General features: G+C 36.6%; 1 protein-coding gene across 16 annotated transcripts in view; it reads right to left on the bottom strand.

The window, feature by feature from the left end:
* The window catches only part of PLAGL1 (PLAG1 like zinc finger 1), a 105,461-nt gene that overhangs the window by 42,293 nt on the left and 42,587 nt on the right, over positions 1–20,581 (bottom strand). For 14 of the 16 annotated variants that reach the window (XM_088795424.1, XM_088795421.1, XM_088795429.1 and 11 more), the window contains exons 2-3: positions 18,179–18,249; positions 982–1,021 (exon numbers count right to left, since the gene is read on the bottom strand). The gene's annotated coding sequence lies outside the window, so the exon portion shown is untranslated. The remainder of the gene's footprint in view (positions 1–981; positions 1,022–18,178; positions 18,250–20,581) is intronic. The other 2 variants (XM_088795427.1, XM_088795428.1) reach the window with 1 other exon arrangement.

The following is a 20,581-nucleotide window of genomic DNA, read 5'->3' as shown; positions in this document are numbered from 1 at the left end:
ACTAAAAAAATAATAAAGAGACAGGAAGTGCTGGGAGGATAAGGCAGGGATAAACAGTGGCAATTTGAAATAGGCTAATCAGGGAAGGCCGGTTGAGGAGAAGACAATTTAGTGAAGATCTGAAGGAGGTAAAGAGGCAAGTCACGTGGCTATCTCTGGAGATAGTAACTGCAAAATGCCAGTGTAGGAACAGGAGTATTGGTGTGGCTAAAACAGTGAGTGGGGGGCAGCAATAAAAGGCTAGGTCAGTGGTAATGGGGGCCCATACCATGTAGAAGCTGTCAGCCTCTGTAAAGAAAGGCACTGCAGTTACTGGAGCAGAGCAACATGATCACACTACTGCAAAAGGTTGGATTTCACTGAACTGAAAAAAAAAAACTACCCATTATTAAAACAGGAGTTCTAAATTTTTCCCAATATAGTACAAAGAAAAAGTTATGGAACAGAAATATAGCTACTCCAAATGTTCAAATGGGAATAAAGCTAAATTCTCCCAATCTGGAATCCATCTCTCATTTCATCTAATTGCCAGATTTTCACAGGTAAATGAAACAGAACTCGTTTCACCTCACTAGTCAAACCGCTCACACCAGTGCCTTTCTCCCAGGGTAATGAGTCCCTCTTACCATCTGTCACAAAGATGTCTGAGTGAAGACTCTGATGTCCACCAGGACGTGTGTATACACAACATCAGCTCCCCAGATAGCACTTTGCTCCCACTAATCATAAACCTGATAGGAAGTCCTCCAAAGAAACAGATGGCCCTAGCCAAAGATGTGTAATTCAAAGTTCCTCAAAATAACTATTTATCACCTAATGGTATCAGAAAATGTAAAACAGACTTATAAATCTTATAAGCACCAAATAATTTAAAAGTTTTGCTTCAATTTTTGCTCCAGATTCTCTGGAAAAGTACTCTCATATAATCAGAAAATGCAAAATGTCGAGGGGAAAGATAAAAAAATTAAAACATCAACTTACAAAAGCCAATGATGACTGTTATCAATCAGGCAGGAACAATCTAAAAATAAAAATTATTTATTAGTGTTATATAATAGTTTCATATGCATTTTAAAATTGAATTTCATTAAGATAACTGCAGATTCACATGTGGTTTACTCCGTTTCCCCAATGGGAACATTTTACAAAACCAAAGAAAAATTAGCACAATCATTGTATTTATAGTAATACAACCTACTGGTCTTTTGAGATTTCCCCCGTCTCATTATACTTATTTGTGTGTATGTATATTTAGTTCAATCGAACTTTATCACCTGTAGGCTCATATACCTAATACCACAGTCAAGATAGTGAACTTCATATTGCCCTTTTATAAACATACCCACCTCGTTCCCGACAACCCCCCTTCTGTCCCTAAACCTTACAAATCTATTTTTAACATTAAAATAACATCCATTTCTGAACAATAAGTATAGTCCATAAGAGACGACTCCCTGGTTATATGTCAAATCATGAATAAAGAGTTCTATTTTTCTACATTACAGAGTTTGGTTTAAGGAACAAATTCTCTGTAGTTTTTTCTCATTGTTACCATCACATATACTATTTACTTCAAAAATCAAAAGGTGAAAAATAAGCTGAAAGTATTGTCTAAACTCACAGATTCCATATTTTCAATATATATTTTTAAAGTATTTTTAAAGAGCAGTTTTAGATTCACAGCAGAATTGAGGGGAAGATGTTTTAATTTCAAATCCCACTTGCTCACTGTTGCTATATAGGAAAGCAATTGACTTTTGCATATTAACCTTGTATACTGCAAACTTGTTATAATTGCTTGTTAGTTCCATGAGTTTTTTGGTCAATTCTTTCAGATTTTCTAAATAGATGATCATGTCATCTGTGAAGAAAGACAGTTTTATATCTACTTTGTTAATATGTATACTTTTTTTCCTTTTCTTGTCTTACTGCATAAGCTAGGACTTCAAGTATGATGTTGAAAAGGAGGGATGAGAAGGGATATCCTTGCTTTGTTTCTGATCTGGGGAGATGTTGTACTGTCTAACTATTAAGTATGATGTTAGTTGTAGGGATTTTTTTTGTAAATATTTTTTATCAAGTTGTGGAAGTTCCCTTGTATTCCTAAAAACCTGAGCCTTTTTTTTTAAAAAAAAAAACATGAATGGATGTTGGGTTTTGTCAAATGCTCTTTTTGCATCTATTAACATGATTATGCAATTTTTCTTCGTTAGCCTGATGTGATAGATTACATTAATTGATTTTTCAAATATTGAACCAGACTTGCATACTTGGGCTAAATCCCATTAAACAGTAGTGTGTAATTCCTTTTATACGTTGTTGGATGTGACTGCTAATATCTTGTGAGGACTTTTGAATCTAACTTCACGAGAGATAGTGATCTGTAGTTTTCTTTCCTTGTAATGTCTTCATCTGGTTTTGGTATTAGGGTAATGTTGGCCTCATAGAATGAATTAGGAAATATTCCCTCTGCTTTTATCCTCTGGAAGTGAATGTAGAGAATTGGCATGATTTCTTCCTTAAATGTTCGGCAGAATTCACCATTAAACTCACTGGGCCTGGTGCTCTCTGTTTTGGAAGGTAATTAGGTATTTATTTGATTTAATAGATAATGGCTTATTCAGATTGCCTATTCTTGTGTGTTTTGGAAGATTGTATCTTTTAGGGAGTTGGTCCATTTCATCTAGGTTATCAAATTTGTGGGCACTGACTTGTTCATAGCATTCTTTTATTATCCTCTTAATGTCCAAGGCATCTGAAGTGATGTCCCCTCTTTCATTTCTTAGCAATTTGTATCCCCCCTCTTCTTTTCTTAGCCTCACTATAAGCTTATTAATTTTATCAATCTTTTCAAAGAAACAGCTTTTGGTTTCACTGCTCTCCTCTACTGATTTCTTGTTTTTGATCATTGATTTCTGCTCCAATTCTTATTACTTTATTCTTCTGCTTTCTTTAGATTTAGTTTGCTCTTCTTTTTCTAGATTCCTAAGGTGGAAACTTAGATTATTGATTTTAGATCTTCCTTCTTTTCTAACACATGCATTCAATGTTACACATATTCCTTTAAGCACTGCTTTCTCTGCATCTGACACATTTTGATAAGCTATGTTTTCATTTTCTTCTCATTCAAAATATTTTAAAGTTTCTCATTTGATTTCTTCTTTGACTTACGTGTTACTTATAAGTGTATTGTTTAATGTCCATGTATTTTGAGGTTTTCCAGTTGTCTTTCTATTATTGATTTCTAGTTTAATTCCATTGTGGTCTGAGAGCAGACACTGTATGATTTATATTCTTTTAAATTTGTTAAATTGTGTTTTATGGCCCAGAATGTGGCCTATCTTGGTTAATGCTCTATGTGGGCTTCAGAAGAATGTATATTCTGCTGTTGTTGGATAAAATAGTCTATATATGTCAATTATATCTAGTTGATTGATGGGTGTTAGGTTCAGCCATGTCCTTACTGCTTTTCAGTCTGCTAGATCTGTCCATTTTTGATAGAGGACTATTTTCAGTATCTTTCTGACAAACTTCTGAGTGTTTATTATGGTATAATCTACGTAATATGTATATATTATATATATATATGTGTGTGTGTACACACAGACACACACACAAAAAATCTCATTTAATCCTCCTAACAACCCTATGAGATACACACCATTATTATTCCTTTTCGGTCATGAGCAAACTCAGATACCAAGAGGTTTAGTAAGTTGCGTGAGGTCACACAACTAGCAAATGGCTGATCATGACACCTGGGTCCAGGTTCTTAGCATCTGGGCTATACTGTCCCTCAAAGAAATCTCTGATGAAATCAAGTCATTTTGTGTTCCACTGGTTTCTACAACAAACAATGAAAGTTTTCCAAGTAAGACTTGGTAAGTAATGGTGATGGCTCTGAAGCACTAATTCCCCTCTTACTCACTCTACTGCTAAACACAGTCACCGTGGCATATACTGTATAAGCAGGAAACTTACATGGCTCTTCAGAGGTTCTTCATTCTAAAACATTCTACCAAATTGCATTTTTCACGTTTGTCTTGTTTGCATGTTACCGCAGCTCAAACATCTACATTCATGTTCACTGTTTTTCTTGTATCATTAAATTCTCAGAGAACAGACACGCACACATTTCTAAGACATGCCTTTGCTGAGCACAATCACAGCCAACACAACGGCAGACTGGATCTATTTTAGATGTTCTGGTTTCCAGGAACCCGGATCCTGAGATGGGGAGGGAATCAAGACCTTCACTGAAAAGCAGGACCCAATACTGGGGTATATTTTGGTACTTTGCTTTAAATTTCATTTACCTGCCGGGAAAATAATATAGCTTATTAACCTACATTACAGGGTTTTCAAATTCTAGAGGTTAAGATTTCAACACATGAATTTTAGGGGTACATAAACGTTCAGTCCATTGCAATGACCTTATATAGAGATGAAGATAATACAGTCGTTTCTGAAAGACCTCACTCTCTACAAAATCTGACACCAAAAATAACAAGAACTAGGGGGGAAAGCCAGAGTAGACGACTGAAAAACCATACAATTTTGTAATCAGAGAACTAACCAAATAATAATGAGTACTTTGGAGATAACTTGGACAGCCCAGGGAGGCAGCTCAGTGTGACTGGAGAGTGTCTCAGGGGACATTTAAAATGCACAGAAACAATAGAGTGAAAAGGCTACTGTAGTAGAAATAGAGAGGGAGGGTTCAGAGATGGGGCCGCAGCCAGGGAGTGACTTCACTCTAACCCTGCAACTCGGACTCATTTGGGTTCTAGAGCCTGCCTAACAACCCCAGGACACTTCCCCACTCTTGTTATTTCTCACTTTCTCTATCTACCAATTGGCTTCCTCATTCCCAACACCCATGCATACATCCCTCTGCTAAGATCCTCACTTCATGCTTCACTGAGAAAACAAAAGCTATTGGATAAAGAATCTCATCTTTCCAACACTGACCTACTTCCCTTCCTAGCACCGAAGGTCAACCATACCTCTCCATTCAGTTTCCTCTACGTTATCTTCCTCTCTCTATTACAGATACTTCTCTTCAATATACGATGCTCTGCTATTTCCCAAACTTTAATAAACAAAATCTTCATTGACTTTACTTCTCTTCAGCTACTATCTTCCCAGACTAACTTCCTCAGACTAACTTCTGAAAAGAATTAAGAACTCAGATAATCCCCATTTCCTCGCCTCCTATTCACTTTCCAACGCATTCCCCTAGCTCTTATCTCCACCACTCTATCAAAGGGTCCTTATCAAGGTCATCAAAGCAGTTCTTATTATCCTCACTTAAAAAATAAGTATACTGAAACTCACAGAGATTACTACGTTGAGATAGCAAAGACAGATCTTCCCTTGGAGATAAGCAGGAGCCCAGGGCTGCCCCAAAGCACTTTTCAGGATATTAGTCTAAACACTTCACCTTCCAGGGATCCTACCTCCCTCCTCGCTTGTAATATCTCATTGTTTTTCATCTTTTTTTTAAGTGAGAAAAAGGACTTTGCTTGACCTATTAATATTTTCTGTGTAGCACTTGATATATATTATTTTATTTAATTGTCACAACCACCCGAGAATAGGAGGCTTTATCCCCTTTTTACAAATAAGAAAATTTTGGCAGAGAAAGAATAAAACCTTTGCCTGTATCAGAGAGTTAAGAACTAGTAGAGCCAGCATTTGTACAGGAAGCCTGGATTCCGTACCCCAGGCTACCTGCCCTTCATCGTGGTTAGATCGCATAGTTTCTTAGTTGCTCCTATCACATGGTAGCAAGGTAAGAGCATTACTCAGAGGGATGTGACATAGTCCCAATTCCTCCGCAAGGGCAGAAAACCTAGGATTGATGAAAATTGGCTATGAGCAAACATGTAAGAAACTGATTTATATATCATTATGGGGCTTTATGAGAATTACAATTGTTAAGACATGATACTCAACTTTGGTGATCAGCACATTTTCTCTCCCTAGCTCTGTTTACGTAGGGAACTAAGTTAGAAGCAGCAGGTATGGTACAGACTTGTGTGCTCACCCATCTCCTGTTCTCACTTCATGGGCACACAGAGGTTACACTGGCTTAGAACTGCCATTAAACCCAGACTCTCCTCTTACACTATGTTCCTGGAACCATGGAATTCCTTGTCCAAAGAGCTTCAAGCCTGCTACCAGGGACTACACAATCCCATTTCCCAGATCTGCGTTTTTGAGAGTAGACTGTACCACTGTGTACGCAACCCCAGGTCCACGAGATGGCCAGGGGTGGCTGTTTGCAGGGGTACGAACACAGCTCAAATGTGTGCCTTTCATGGTGCAGAACTGGGCCTGGAACATGAGGCAAAGAGAAGACAGGCCAGCTCTCCCTACACTGTCCTGTTGCAGAGATGCAGAAAATCTCAAGAATTCCACATTCAAACCTGGTTTTCCAGGTCACATGAAATAAATTTGTCTAGGGAACGATAGCATATATTTTTAGTTAGTTTGTTAGCTTAATTTGTAACTCAACTATTCAGATGTATGGTACAAGTCCTTCTTTTTACATTCCTGCTTGAACTTCTCTCCCCTCTTATAGTTAGGCAGGGCCACATGACTAGTTATAGGCTGCTAATAAATAGTTAACTACTGGTGCAAGACCACTGAATATTTTCTTTCCCTACCATGGCACCAAGAAGATCAAGTGTAGGCGAGCAAACAGCTACAAGATGGTGGTGCATCCACAGGCTTGAGTCTGACCATGTGGAGCAGAGGGAGTCTCCCACAAATCCACAATAGATGTTCAGTGTGAGCAAAAAAATGAAACATCCTTCAGTGAAGCCACTGAGGTTTTGGGATGGCTTGTTAGCACAGCATAACTTTAGCCCATAATGACTACATAGAATTGGTACCAGAAGTAGGATGCTTCTCTAGCAAAAACCTAAAACATGTGACCTTGGTTTAGTGGTCAGGGAGCAGTGAGGGAACTGATCTTAAGGGCTGGAAAGATAATGATGTATTTTATACACTGGCAAAATATTTGGTAATGCATTTGCTCGGGTGCCTCGGGAGGCAGATCACCTGCCTAATGAACTTGCAGCTCTAGAAGAGATAAGAAAACAAAACATTTGCAATGTACATTGGTTATTACTGGCTGCACTGGACAACGTATTCAAGAGAGAGATGAGCTCCGAAAAGAATTATCCAGTTTTCAAGAAGAAATGAAGGGGAATGGAGAGATTCCAGACATTTCAGATTTGCAACGTTACAAGAGCTAACTGCTTCTCAACACCCATAGACTCTGGTGAAGGTCATAAGACCAGAAACCTTTTATTAAAAAATTAAATTGCCTCGGGGAAAGAACATATAATGTATCCATTAAATCATTGTATTTGAATAAAATGACTGAGGAAAAGATAAGATTAGAGGTAAAGCTCTCAACAGAAGCCAGCCAGTCCCAAAATAACTTTCTTTATGTCCAGAAAGAGACCTATAGGAGTGAGCAAGCAAATCAATGTAGCAGATCTGAGAACCAGGTTTTGAAACAAAAGAAAAAAACAGGGGTGTGTTTACTATTATTAGCACATAGAACTGACTGGAAACAAACAGATAAGAAATCTGGATTTTGTACAGAATTGTGCTGCTAAAGAGAACCAGCCTATCAGCTGAAGTCTTGAAATGACCCTTTGGCTCCCAACCTTGTATATGGAAGAAGCGGGTAGACAGAGTTGCCTAGTTCCCAGGTACAGCAAATTCTCTATTCTCCACTCATAGTAGCTAAGGAAGATAAAGGGAAGACCACCCTCCCCACCCCCAGAAGGCAAAATCAGGCCTATGGAAGCAATGAACAACAACAAGGTAGAATCAGGCCCTAATCAAGAAGTATTTTGCTCCCCCAGGGTGTTCCAGTATCTGTTGTGAGGGATTTCAGAATTGCTACAGACCAGTGACTCCGAAGTGTCTTCCTTCCATGTTTGCCTTTTCTAGACAGAAGAGTTTATGGTATTTAACTAGTCTACCATTATATAATAGGTATGTGTGGTGGCAAGTGAGGTGCGCGTGTGTGTGCAAATAACTTGCATTTTTATTTCACAGGTCTCCTAGAGAAGAAAAGCCTTCTTCAGATTTAATGTAGAAATTATGCACTAACCAAGAAATCCTAGACACTGAGTAGATGCAGTAACTGGATAGAAAGTCAGCTTGTACCCCTTGGGGAGGGAGTTAATATAGTCTGTATTGGGGAAGAAAAGTGAACTGAATATTTAGTGAGCACGAGGGCTGACGTGGTTGAAATTTCCAGTGCTCAGTGATATCCAGTCTTGATGCACACGAGATAAGGACATTTTCTCACTCCATTACAGTTAGTGGGAGCTATGTGATTTGTTTTAGCTAATGGGCTGTGAGCAGAAACAACAAGTATCCCAAACCAAAGTATTTAATTAGCAGCATGAACCCTCTAAGACTCCCTTCCTGTATGATAGAAAGCACTGTGTCACTGCCATGTGTTTCAGATCATACAGCTGTAAGGTATAAGGTCGCGGAGTGACTGTATAAAACAGAGACACTCCCCCCCAACTCTCCCACCACCAATCCACTCTGGACTTGCAGCATGGGCAAACAGTAACCTAATCATTTCTGTTGTGTTAAACCACACTGAGCTTTGGGAGCTATTTATTCTGCAGCATAACCTAGCCTCTCCTGATACACAGCTTTCTTAGTGGAGTAGAATTCAAACAAGGTAAGTTAGTTACATGATCTTAATGGAGAGTGGTATCAATTGTTGACAGTCAGAAGAACCAACTTTACCATACTCTACACCACCACAGTAACGTAGATATTGGGGGACCCGACAGTCTTTTCTGTTCATGAGATCTCGTTCTCCCTTGGGCCTATTAACAATGCCATCAAATCTCTTGTTGACAAAACTTATCCACTTTATACAGTCTTTAATTATGTGAATAGTATTTATAAGCGTTGGCTGTCAAATTCTGTTCTTCCTTTCTGATCTAAAATGAAGCTATGCTTTTTAAAAACAATTTATGCTTACATGAGATTTCTTCTAAGTTGATTTTTTGCTAGTTCTGGAGCACCTCACTACTGCTCATATACTGTCTGTATTTGTGTTTTTACGGCAGCCACCCGCTTTTAACAGATTTACGATCTCATTTTCATTTGGAAACATTTTCCATTCACTTCATTTCCCCATTACAAATGGGGACCAGAAGTGACAGTTCAGGAGGAACTGTTATATATCAGTCTCTGCTCTAAAAAGGGAGATCAGATGCTGTCTTTACTACAATTAGCTCTGCATTAGCTGTTCCTAAGTCCCCCACATGTAGTCTTGGATCCTATTGACCAGTGAAGTTTGATGTTTCTCATTTTAAAACAACATATATAGGTAATTCAGGACAAAAGAGCCGGGCAAGAGACAGAAAAGACTACACCACTACCTCCACCTGTCAAAACAATTACAGAAATAGGGACGCTGACTTCTAAACAGCTGAAAGCTTTTAAGAGAAGATTTATGAAATCAACATGGTCTTCAATACATACAACTTCTGATCAATCCTCTTCTCCAAAATATCCCAACCTCATGGACCAACCAAGTCTCTTCCTCTTCTTTCCTCCTATTTTAATCCAAGCCAGCATAAGAGGGGGCAAGGAAATTCGCTGACTTTAGATAACTACAAAATATTATGAGTTATCAGCCTACTAGAAAAAAATTAAACGTTCCTTCATGTTTTGTACACATACAACCAGACAACACCTACTCTTAATTAATTGCTAAAAATCTGAGTAACGTGTTTATGCTTTAAATTAGAGTATTTTCTATTATCTCCTCCAATACTGTAGGGGAAAACCTGGGATTAACAAAGTTGTAAATCACTACCAAAAACCAAAACCCTAATGTGTAGCGGAAAAATTTATAATTTACAATATCCAAAGATATGTCTGGGTCTATATTATATTAATAATCCCAGAAAAGTGTCAGAAAAATCAACAATTTTCCTATATACTTGTAGATTTCAAAACCACAGTGAATGATTTTTTAAATCATGTCCTCTGAGAATATGAACATCTTTCCTCAGCTGTTTAAAAGCATTTTGTAGAATGCAGTTTTAAACATCTCTTTGAATGAGACAAGGTATTACCCTTAAAACATGACACGACTTCACGCTTCACAGAAGTGCAGACAAAATTAATGTAATAGCTCTATTTCTCACAAGCTTTCAAAATCTCCAGAAGCAGCTAAACTAAACTAGTTGCATTGTAAATGCTACTAATAGTATTCTTAAAAACAACAACAACAACAAAAATATGGCAGAGAGTCAGAGTAGCATGAACACTAAAGCAGCTATGTGCAGTCCCAATATTTTACTGCTACATGCATTTCTACAAAACCCACTGTTAGGGACCTCAGGTGTGTCTCTCAAAATTCATATGTTGAAGCCCCCAATGTGACTATTTGAAGATAGGGCCTTTAGGGAGGTAATTATGCTTCTGTGAGGTTTAGGATGGAGACCTAATCTAATAGGACTGGTGTCTTATAAGGAGATGAAGACACAACAGAGACCACTCTCTCCATATACATACGCATGCACAAAAGAAAGACCATGTGAAGACACAGCAAGAAGGCAGCTGTCTGCAAGCCAGGAAGAGAGGCCTTATCAAAAACCAAACTTGCTGGCACCTTGATCTTGGACTTCTCGCCTCCAGAATTGTAAGAAAATAAATTTCTGTTACTTAGCCACCCAATCTGTAGAATTCTGTTACAGCAGCCTAAGCAAACTAATACAGATTTGGTACTGTGAAGTGGGGCGCTGCTCTAAGAAATGCTGAAAGTGTGCAAGTGGCTTAGAACTGAGTAATGGGTTGAGGCTGAAAGAGTGTTGAGATACATGCTAGAAAAGTCTAGACTGCCCTGAAGAGACTGGTAGAAATATGAACGTTAAAGGTGATTGTGAGAATTCAGGTGGAAATGAAGAACATGCTAGTGGAAAGTGGAGGAAAGATGATCCTTGTTATAAGCTAGCAAAGAATTTGGCTGAATTGCGCTCTAGTGTTTATTGGAAGGAAGAACTTACAAGCGAGGACATTGGATATTTAGTTGAAGAGATTTCTAATCAAAGTGTTGAAGGTGTGATCTGGCTTCTCCTTATTACTTATAGTAAAATGTGAGAGGAGAGAGATAAGTTGAAGAAATACTTAAGCAAAAAGAAATCACAACTTGAGAAAGCATATCCTAGAGAGAACACCAAGGGTGTGGCTGGATAATCACTCTATAATGAGATTACGCTTGGAGTTAATCAGCCAAGTCAGCAGAAGCCAGGAATAGAGATGGGATTATACCAGCAAAGACAATGCCAGTTTGGACCAAAGGGAACACTGACAGAATGAAATAAAAGAAGGCTTTTAGACTTCTGAGACTGAATAGGACTACACCATAGAGCTATTTGGCTGCAAACATGCTTTATTCTTCAAGAAAAGGAAAGAATGACCCCAAAGACAATTCAGAGATCATCAGTATTCCACTCCCACTAAGGTCCCAAAGGTTAAGGCTGTTTTCTCCTTGGTTTCAAAGGGTGGGGCCTCCATCCTAGGTTTCAGTGGGCCAGGCTGCCCACCCTCCGCGCCTCAGGGGCAGAGCCACCAAAAAAAGTGAGAAGGATGGAGCCACTGGCTAGCACCATGGGGTCAGAGAACAGATATTCAAACAAGACCTGTCTCAAGGCCTAGTAATACTAAACATTTCCTATGAAAAGCTGACATCACTGACTGCCTAAATGGTAATTAACAGTAAAATTAAAACAAATAGAAGAAACTGGAATCTAGACCTTCCATCTCTTTTCCAAAACAGAAAAGATGAGGGATGTTAAACAGCTAACAAAGACAGAGGATGTTTCATTTCATCTCCCTCCCACCATGGTCCACTCTATTATGAGACCTGCTGAACCACATCTTTCTTTAGATTTTCTTGATTTAGAATTTCATTACCTCAACTGTGATGGTGGCAACAACATCATATAATAATGAAACACTTAAGAGGGACTTTAACAAGATCTGAACATTTGTCTCACTAGGAAGCAGCTGGCTCCATTATTAATAATGAAGGAAATGCAAATGAAAACCATGAGATATCACCTCACATCCGCCAGAGAGCTAAAAATGAAAAAGAGTAATAATATCAAGTACTGGTGAAAATGTGGTGTTAAAACAATAACTCTCGCTGCTAGCAGGAGTCATTCACTATTGGTAGACCTTTCGGCAGAGTTTCTTTAAACATATGGCTACCCTATGACTTAACAATTCTAGTCTTAGATATGTTGGTCCCAAGCAAAATACTGCAGATGTCCACCAAAATATCTGTGTATGACTTCATAGCAACTTTATTTTTAACAGCCAAAACTAGAACACAGCCTACACATCTATTAACAGAATGGATTTTAAAAAATTGTGGTCTGTTGATACAATGGAATGATAATCAGAAAATATATGAGAAAGAAAGAACAAACTACACATGTTTCAACATGGATGGATTTCAAAAAAGGATGCGGAATGAAAGAAGTCAAACACAAAGGAATATATACTATTTGGTTACCCTTAAAGTTCAAGAATACATGAAACTAATCTACAGTGATGGAAATCAGAAGAGTATTATCTCCAGGGGAGGTACTGGCTGGGAGATGCACGAGACAATTTTCTCTTTCTGGATGGATGTAACATTACCTATCTTGAACTAATGGTTACATAGGTCTACATATATATAAACATTCATAAATCTGTACGTTTAAAATTGGCACACTTTGTATGCTTCACCCCCCCAAGTATTTTATACCTTAATAGAAGGAGAAAAAGTACTTCATAAAAGATAAGCTGACTATTTTTTTACCTTATCAGTTGCCTTAGTAAAGGTTATTAGACAGATGCAAAATTTTCTACTTAAAAATAAAATAGTGACCAAATTGTGCTTCAGTTTCTAACTGATTCACTGACCCCAAAATAAGCCAAAATTAGACTATTCAAACCTTATCCATTACTATTTTTAAAAAAAAAGACTTAGAAGGAAAATCCATAGGAAACAGGAGTATATCAGTTAGTCCACAGCAAGGAGCCTGGTCACTGAAACGAAGACTCCGAGCAGCAGACTGGCAACGTAAGTGAAGCAAGTTCAGTAGCGTGTTTTACCATAAACACATCTCTTTAATAATTTTATTTAACTATTTATTTTTAGTACCAAAGCAGTATGGCATAGAAGAAATAGCAAGAGCTTTTGAATCAGACAAACCAGTTTTGCCACTTACTAACTATAAGATGTTGGGCAAGTTTCTTAATCTCTTTGATACTGAGTTTCTTCACAATTTAAAACAGACAATAATACTTACTTTGCAAAATTGTAGCACAATTATAGTAGGTACTTAAGAGTGGTAGCTATTTAGCAATAGCTCTTTGTATGCAAAGTATCATGGTAGGTGCTGGAACCCAATCTCTAAGAACCTGACCAACTGGAAATGACATTTAGATATGAAGATTGGTGATGAAAGGTAAAAATTTAACAAGGGCTACAGATTACAAATTATAGGGTTCCTATCTCCCTAGTAGGACTGCGGAGCGAGTGTCCTCTGAACAGAGCCTGGAAAGTTTTTGGAAAATCCACTTAAAGCGGAGGAAACGGCATGAGTAAAAGCACAGCCTCAAACACAGTGCAGTGACTTCAGATTCTGATGAGTAGTTCAAACCAACTGTGCCATTGGACTAATTCTGATGAGCAAGACTTTACGGCTAGTAAAGCTGGGACTAGACAAAAGGACCACTGTCAGGCGAAGAAGTCAAGGACCTGTTTTCTCAAGTTGTGGGACGTTCCTGAAGAATTTTTTTTAGGGAACGGACCCCAGTGGTCATTACATATGATAGGAAGGGAAGGAAAAACCTCAATACAGGGATAAATAGCATTGGATGATAAGGGCCTAATCCAAGATGCTGAGGTGCAAGAAACAGACAGAAAAATTAGAGTTCAATTTTATCTACTTTGAAAAATTGCAGACATTGAGTTTCCCTGAATGATGCCAGTAGGCCTGTCTTCAACTTTTGAAATGATCCTTACTGGCTCATAAGCTCCTCAAGAGCAAAGAAAAATCCCAAGCCAGCAAAACACATTAAACAGGCACATCGAAAGTGCTCAATACATACCGTTGGCAAATGAATCTTGAAAATATTCCAAATATTGAAACCTGTACAATAATACAGTGTTCAAGGTGAAACATGTAGAAAAGCTAAAATTATTTTTCCTTCCTGTTGAGGGGCCATTTTTCACATTATATGCCAAGTTTTGAATTTGCTCAATTCAATATTTAAAAAGACTCATTTGCAAGAGCTATCTTGATCTCCATCTCTCCCCAAAGACTCAGATATAAATCGCTCTAGAAAGTTGGGAATGTTGCCACCTCAGTTACTAAGCTCTTATGTAATATATATTTTTTAGGAATCTATCATTCATTATGTCTTTTGCCATGGCAAAAGAACAGGCATTGTATGACTCATGAATATTACATGAAAAAAAATTAAACAGTAAGTAAAATACAGATCATATGAATATATGTAAGGTTCACCCAAAAATACAAGGTTATTCAATAATTTATATAATTATTAAAATAATTAAAATTAAAATAACCTACCATATTAAGAAATACAGAAAGGAAAAAAACGGTATTTTCCAAGGAACTAAGCACAACAATTCTTAGCCCTTTCTATGTATCAGCTCATTTCAACAACCTTCTATGGTTGACACTTATTATCTACATGTTATAGATGAGAATAATGAAACATAGAGATGTTAAATAATTGTCCAAGATTACACTATGGAGCAGAAAGGGAGAGAAATAGGAACGGACCCCAGGCAGTCTAGCTCCAGAGTCAGAATTCCAGTTAATAAATGTAGAAAGAATGAAGGAGATGGAAAATCCCCATTAGAATGCCACAATAACTGCTGCAGGCAAGACGAGCTGAATGCTCAAATTCCTGGGCACACTTAAAGGGGAAATAAGACATTTGCGCACTCTCAAAATATTTATTAATTACCATGGTAGTTTTAACATACATCCACAGATCGTTTTATACATTTCCCTCTCATCCCCTTAAGTATGAACTTGCTTCTAACAAAAGAGAGAACAGAAAGTGAAAAGTAGTAATGTTACAATGGAGAAACCTGGCAGACACCATCTAAACAACAGGGTCAAGGTTAACATGTTGATGTGGATATCATGTGCCCCCAGAGATGATGCAACAGAAGGACACAACATCTCTGTGGTATTCTTCCCTCAAAGTCCATGATCTCAGTCCAATTGTAATAAAACAAATCGAGGGACACCGTATAAAATACGTGACCAGTACGCTTCAAAAGTGGCAAGGTCACGATAAACAAGCAAAAACTAAAAAACTGTCACAATTAGAATAGAGTAGGGAGACATGACAACTAAATGCAATGTGGTATATGGGTTGGATCCAGGCACAGAAAAAGAACATTGGTAGAAAAACTGGGGAAATCTGAATAAAGTCTGTCATTTAATTAATAGTATTGTGCCAATGTTAATTTCTTAATTTTGGTAAATGTACTGTGCTACGTATGATGTTAACATTACAGGAAATTGGGTGAAGGGCATATAGGAACACTATACTATACTATCTTTACAACTCTAAAACTTAAATCTAAATTTATTTAATAATAAAAAAATTTAAAAAATTTAATGCTCATTTGTGAAACCAGGGCATTTGTGAAACTCAGAGTAAACCAGGAATAGAAGAAAATTTCCTCAATATGGTAAAAGGGCATCTCAAAAAAAAAAAAAAAAAATGCAGTAAACATCATCCTTAATAGTGAAATACTGAGGTATCTTTCCCTAAGATTAGGAAAAAGCAAGGGTATGCATTTTAACACTTGTGTCAAATATTGTTCCAGTGTTTCCAGCCAGTGCAATAAAGCAAGAAAAAGAAAAAGGAATAGAGATTAGACGGGCAAATTAAAAATTTTTTTTTTCAAACAACATAATTGTTTATTTAGAAAATACCTAACAATCCATAAACTGCCAGAACTGAAAAGTGATTTTAGAAAAGTCACAAAATACATGCTTGGTATACAAAAATCAACTGCATTTCTATATATTAGCAAGATGGTTGGAAAATAAAATTGAGATGGTATTTACAATACCATCAAAAAAATCAAATGCCTAGAAATAAATTTAATGGTGTGTAAGTCCCCTATACTGGAAAACACAAAACAATGCTGGAAATAATTGAGGTTATTCAGGGGAGAGATAGATATACCATGTTCATAAATTCAAAGATTCTGTTAAGATGTCCATTCTCCTATATTTGTTCTGCAGTCAATGCAATCTCAATTAAAAGTCTGGTAAAAAAATTTTTTTAACAGATAACAAGCTCATTCTAAAATTTAGACAGAAATGCAAAGCACTTAAACATCTAAAACAATCCTTAAGAACATGGGGAACGTTTACACTACTGCATGTCAAGACTTTAAGAAAGTGTGGTACTAATGGAAAAATTGATAAATACTTTAAGTGGAACAAAATAGAATACAGAAGCAGACCAAAATACGTATATGATCATTCATTTTTAATAAAGGCCTTCCTGCAATTAAATGGGAAAAGGTCTTTTCTATAAATGCGTAGAACAGCTGGATGTCCATATGGAAAATTAATCTTGACCCCCCCCACCTTACACTATATAAAAAAATCAATTGGAGATAAATCAAAGACCCAACTATGAGGACTGAAACGATAAAGCTTCTGGAGGAAACCACAGGCAAAAGTCTTTAGGACCTCAAAGGAGGGCAAAAATGAAGATGGGAGAAAATGTTGTTGGTAGGGTGTAAAAAAGCACTAACCCCTCACCACACCTCCCAGAAAAATTCACTGATAAACTGGACTTCATAAAAATAAATCTGCACATCCAAAGGTAAAATTAAGAGAATAAATTGGCAAAATTCAGACAAGTAGAAAATATTTGTAAACAGGTACCTGAAAAAGGTTTCCTATCCAGAATACATAAGGAACTAAAAATCAGTAATAAAAAAGATAACCTGACGAAAAAAAAGTGAGCAAAAGATTTAAACAGGCACTTCACAAAAGACATTGGAATGGCCAATAAAAATATAAAAAGATGTTCAACATTATTAATATTCATGGAAATGCAACCAACTTACCCAAAGACTTCCAATTCAGCTCCTCGGTATATATCCAAGAGATATGAATATATGTCCACCAATGGTAGTGTCAAAAATATCTGTAGCAATTTTATTTATAACGGCCCCAAACTGAAAACAACTCATGTTCATCAACAAGAGAAAGGATAAATGAATTCTGGCATAGCCATATAATACAATACTACAGAAGAGGAGTCACTAAACATTTTGGAAAGGATCAAATAGTAAACAGTTTAGGCTTCGTGAGTTATATGGTCTGTTTTAACTGCTCAACTCTGCTGAATGAACATGGCTATGTCTAATAACATTTTAATAAAATATTCTGTAGGCTAGACTTGGCCGGCCGGTCATAGTTTGGCATCTCTTGCTATAAAGCAAAAACAAACAAACAAAAAAACTACTTATATATGCAGCAAGGATGAATCTTACAAATATTCTGTGAACAAAAGAAAAACAACATAAAAGGAATAAACTATATGATTTCATTCATATGAAGTTCAAGAACACTTGAAAATAATCCATGGTAACAGAAGTCAGGAGTGTAGTTGACTGGGGTAGAGGAGTGGCTCTACTGCTAGGAAAAAACAGGAGGGAACTTTTGCAGGGATGAAAATGTTTTATATCTTTACCTGGATGGTGATCACATAGACATGTATACATATATAAATTTCATCAAGCCATACACTTTATTTTTTATTGTATGTAAACTGTAACTTTTTTTGGAGAAGAAAACAAAAATTAGACAACAATCAGAATACAGATGTGAATTATGTAGAATTCAACATGAAATATATACATTACATTATATATGTAATATATAAAAGCTAGATGAAAATTAAAAGACATGGATGATAGAATGAGAAAGCATAACAAGTTGAATCAGAGTTCTTAAAGAAATGAATAGAAAAAATTGAGGAAAAACAATACTAAAAGAGATAAAGGATAAAAAATTTCAAGCATTGATGAAAGACTAACCTTAGAGACAGGAAACACAATCAATCCAGGATAAATGAAACGTCGACACCTAGACACACTCCGTCGTAAAACTGTAGAACACAAGAGAAAAGAGATCTTAAAATCAGGCAAAAAGAAAAAAGACAGATTACCAACAAATCACAGTTATTTGAACAAATTGTAACATTGAAAGTGGAAGTCAATGGAATGATACTGCCAAAGGGCTAAGAAAGAACCTATTAATCTGGAATTGTATACCAAACAAAATCATCCCTCAAGAATGAAAGCTGGGGCGGCCGGATGGCTCAGTTAGTTAGAGGGGAGCTCTGAACAAGAGGGTTGCCAGTTCGATTCTCACACAGGCCAGTGAGCTATGCCCTCCACAACTAGATTGAAGACAATGAGCTGCCACTCAGCTCCTGGAGGAGCGCCCGGATAGCTCAGTTGGTTAGAGCACAAGCTCTCAACAAGGTTGCCGGTTCAATTCCTACATGCGATGGTGGACTTCGCCCCCTGCAACTAAGATTGAAAACGGCAACTGGACGTGGAGCTGAGCTGCGCCCTCCACAACTAGATTGAAGGACAACAATTTGGAGCTGATGGGCCCTGGAGAAACACACTGTTCCCCAATATTCCCCAATTAAAAAAAAAAAAAAAAAAAAAGAAAGCAAAATAAAGACATTTTCAGATAAAGTTTGCTTCAATAGTGCTATAATCAACCAGCTTCTAAAATATATACTCGAGGAAGAAAAAAAGAAAAATCTGAGATACGAAAAGGAATGACAAAGGATCCATAAAAAATAGTAATGTTAAAGGAGAAAAAAAATTTACAGGAGGAAAAAAACTCAAGACAGAACTGAAACTCTGGATGACAATAACATATAAACCAGGAGATTAACTGGCGTCAAAGCAAACTAGGTTTCTTGAATTATTTGGAAGAAGAACTGAATTAATAAACTTCAGATTAAGTAAATTCATTACAATTTTAAAGGAAACTATCAAAAGAAAGAAATCAAACATATAATTTTCATACTAGCTGAGAGGGAGGAAATGGAATAAGAAAAAAATCCAAAGATGGCAAAGGAAGAAAAAAAAAAAAAAGACAGGATAAAAACAACCATAAATCAGATGCTAAATTTAATCCTAAATATATCAGTAATTATATTAGACTTAATTGGGCTGAGAGCTCCAGTTAAAGGACAAAGATTGTCAGAGTAGATTAGAAAATCACGTTTTACCTATTTGAAAGAGATATTCTAAGCCAGTGCTAACTAAGAGAAAGGTGTGACTATTGTATTATAAAACAAAACGGATTTTAAAAGTAAAAGGCACTTGGGGGAGGCAGAATAGAACATCACTATAGAATGATAAAAGGTCCAATTCACAGGGAAAATAGACCCATTCCAAACTTGCATACACTTTCAACCTTTATAAAGCAAAGTTGACAGAATTACAAGAAGAAATTGAGAAAATGTATTATTTCATTGTGGTATTTTTATTTCACCTATTCAGTATGTGATCAAAGAAACCAAAAAATTAGTAAGATTTGAGTGCCACAATTCTCATGTTTGATATAAGACATATGTATATATTTGAGTATATACTTATGCGTATATACATGCATGTAAGTGCATATATGTACATATATGTCTATATATGTATATGTGTTTGTATACACACACACACACCTATGTTGCCCCAAAAATCTGTGAGTATGTATTCTCAATCATTCAAGGAGCAGTTGAAAAAGTAACCATGAGGCCACAAAGCAATTCTCAAATTTCAAAGAGCATAGAGCCCTCATTTGCTGACTACAATGCAAGTTAGAAGTCAGTAACAAAAGGATAACTCACAAAACCATCCACGGTTGAAACTAGAAAATACTTCTACAAATGTCACAGGGAAAGAAAATATATCAGAATGAAAAAAATTTTTAATTCTTAGAACTGAAAAATATGCTACATATAAAGCAGCAGTAAATAAAAATCTGTAAAATTTGCTTAGACAAATCAATGACCAAAGTTAAGAGTCCAGAAATGAGCCCAAGCCTATCTGGGAATATGTTTATGACAGAGGTGACACTGCAAATCCCTGGTGCTGGGACAATTACTGCTCCACATAGGAAAAATAAAACAAATTAACCTTAACCTCACAACATAACTAAAATATAAATTTATATAAACATACACACACACACACACACACACACACACACACGTCGGGTAAATTAAAGAACTAAATATGCAAAAAATACAAATTTCAAAACTTTTAGGAAAAAAAAAATCACAAAATATATTACCTTAATAGTAGAGAAGAATATCTTAGGACACAAAAGCACAAAGAAAAGATTGTCTGCAGTTTACATACCCAACAAAGGATTTGTATCTTGAACAATGTTTTCTAACAGAAATTTCTGCAATGATG

The sequence above is a fragment of the Rhinolophus sinicus genome, chromosome 2 (assembly GCF_057876585.1).
Source record: "Rhinolophus sinicus isolate RSI-liver-muscle chromosome 2, RSI-T2T, whole genome shotgun sequence".
Taxonomy (NCBI): domain Eukaryota; kingdom Metazoa; phylum Chordata; class Mammalia; order Chiroptera; family Rhinolophidae; genus Rhinolophus; species Rhinolophus sinicus.
Note: the sequence above shows the minus strand (reverse complement) of the source record. Positions and strands in the feature narration are given on the sequence as shown.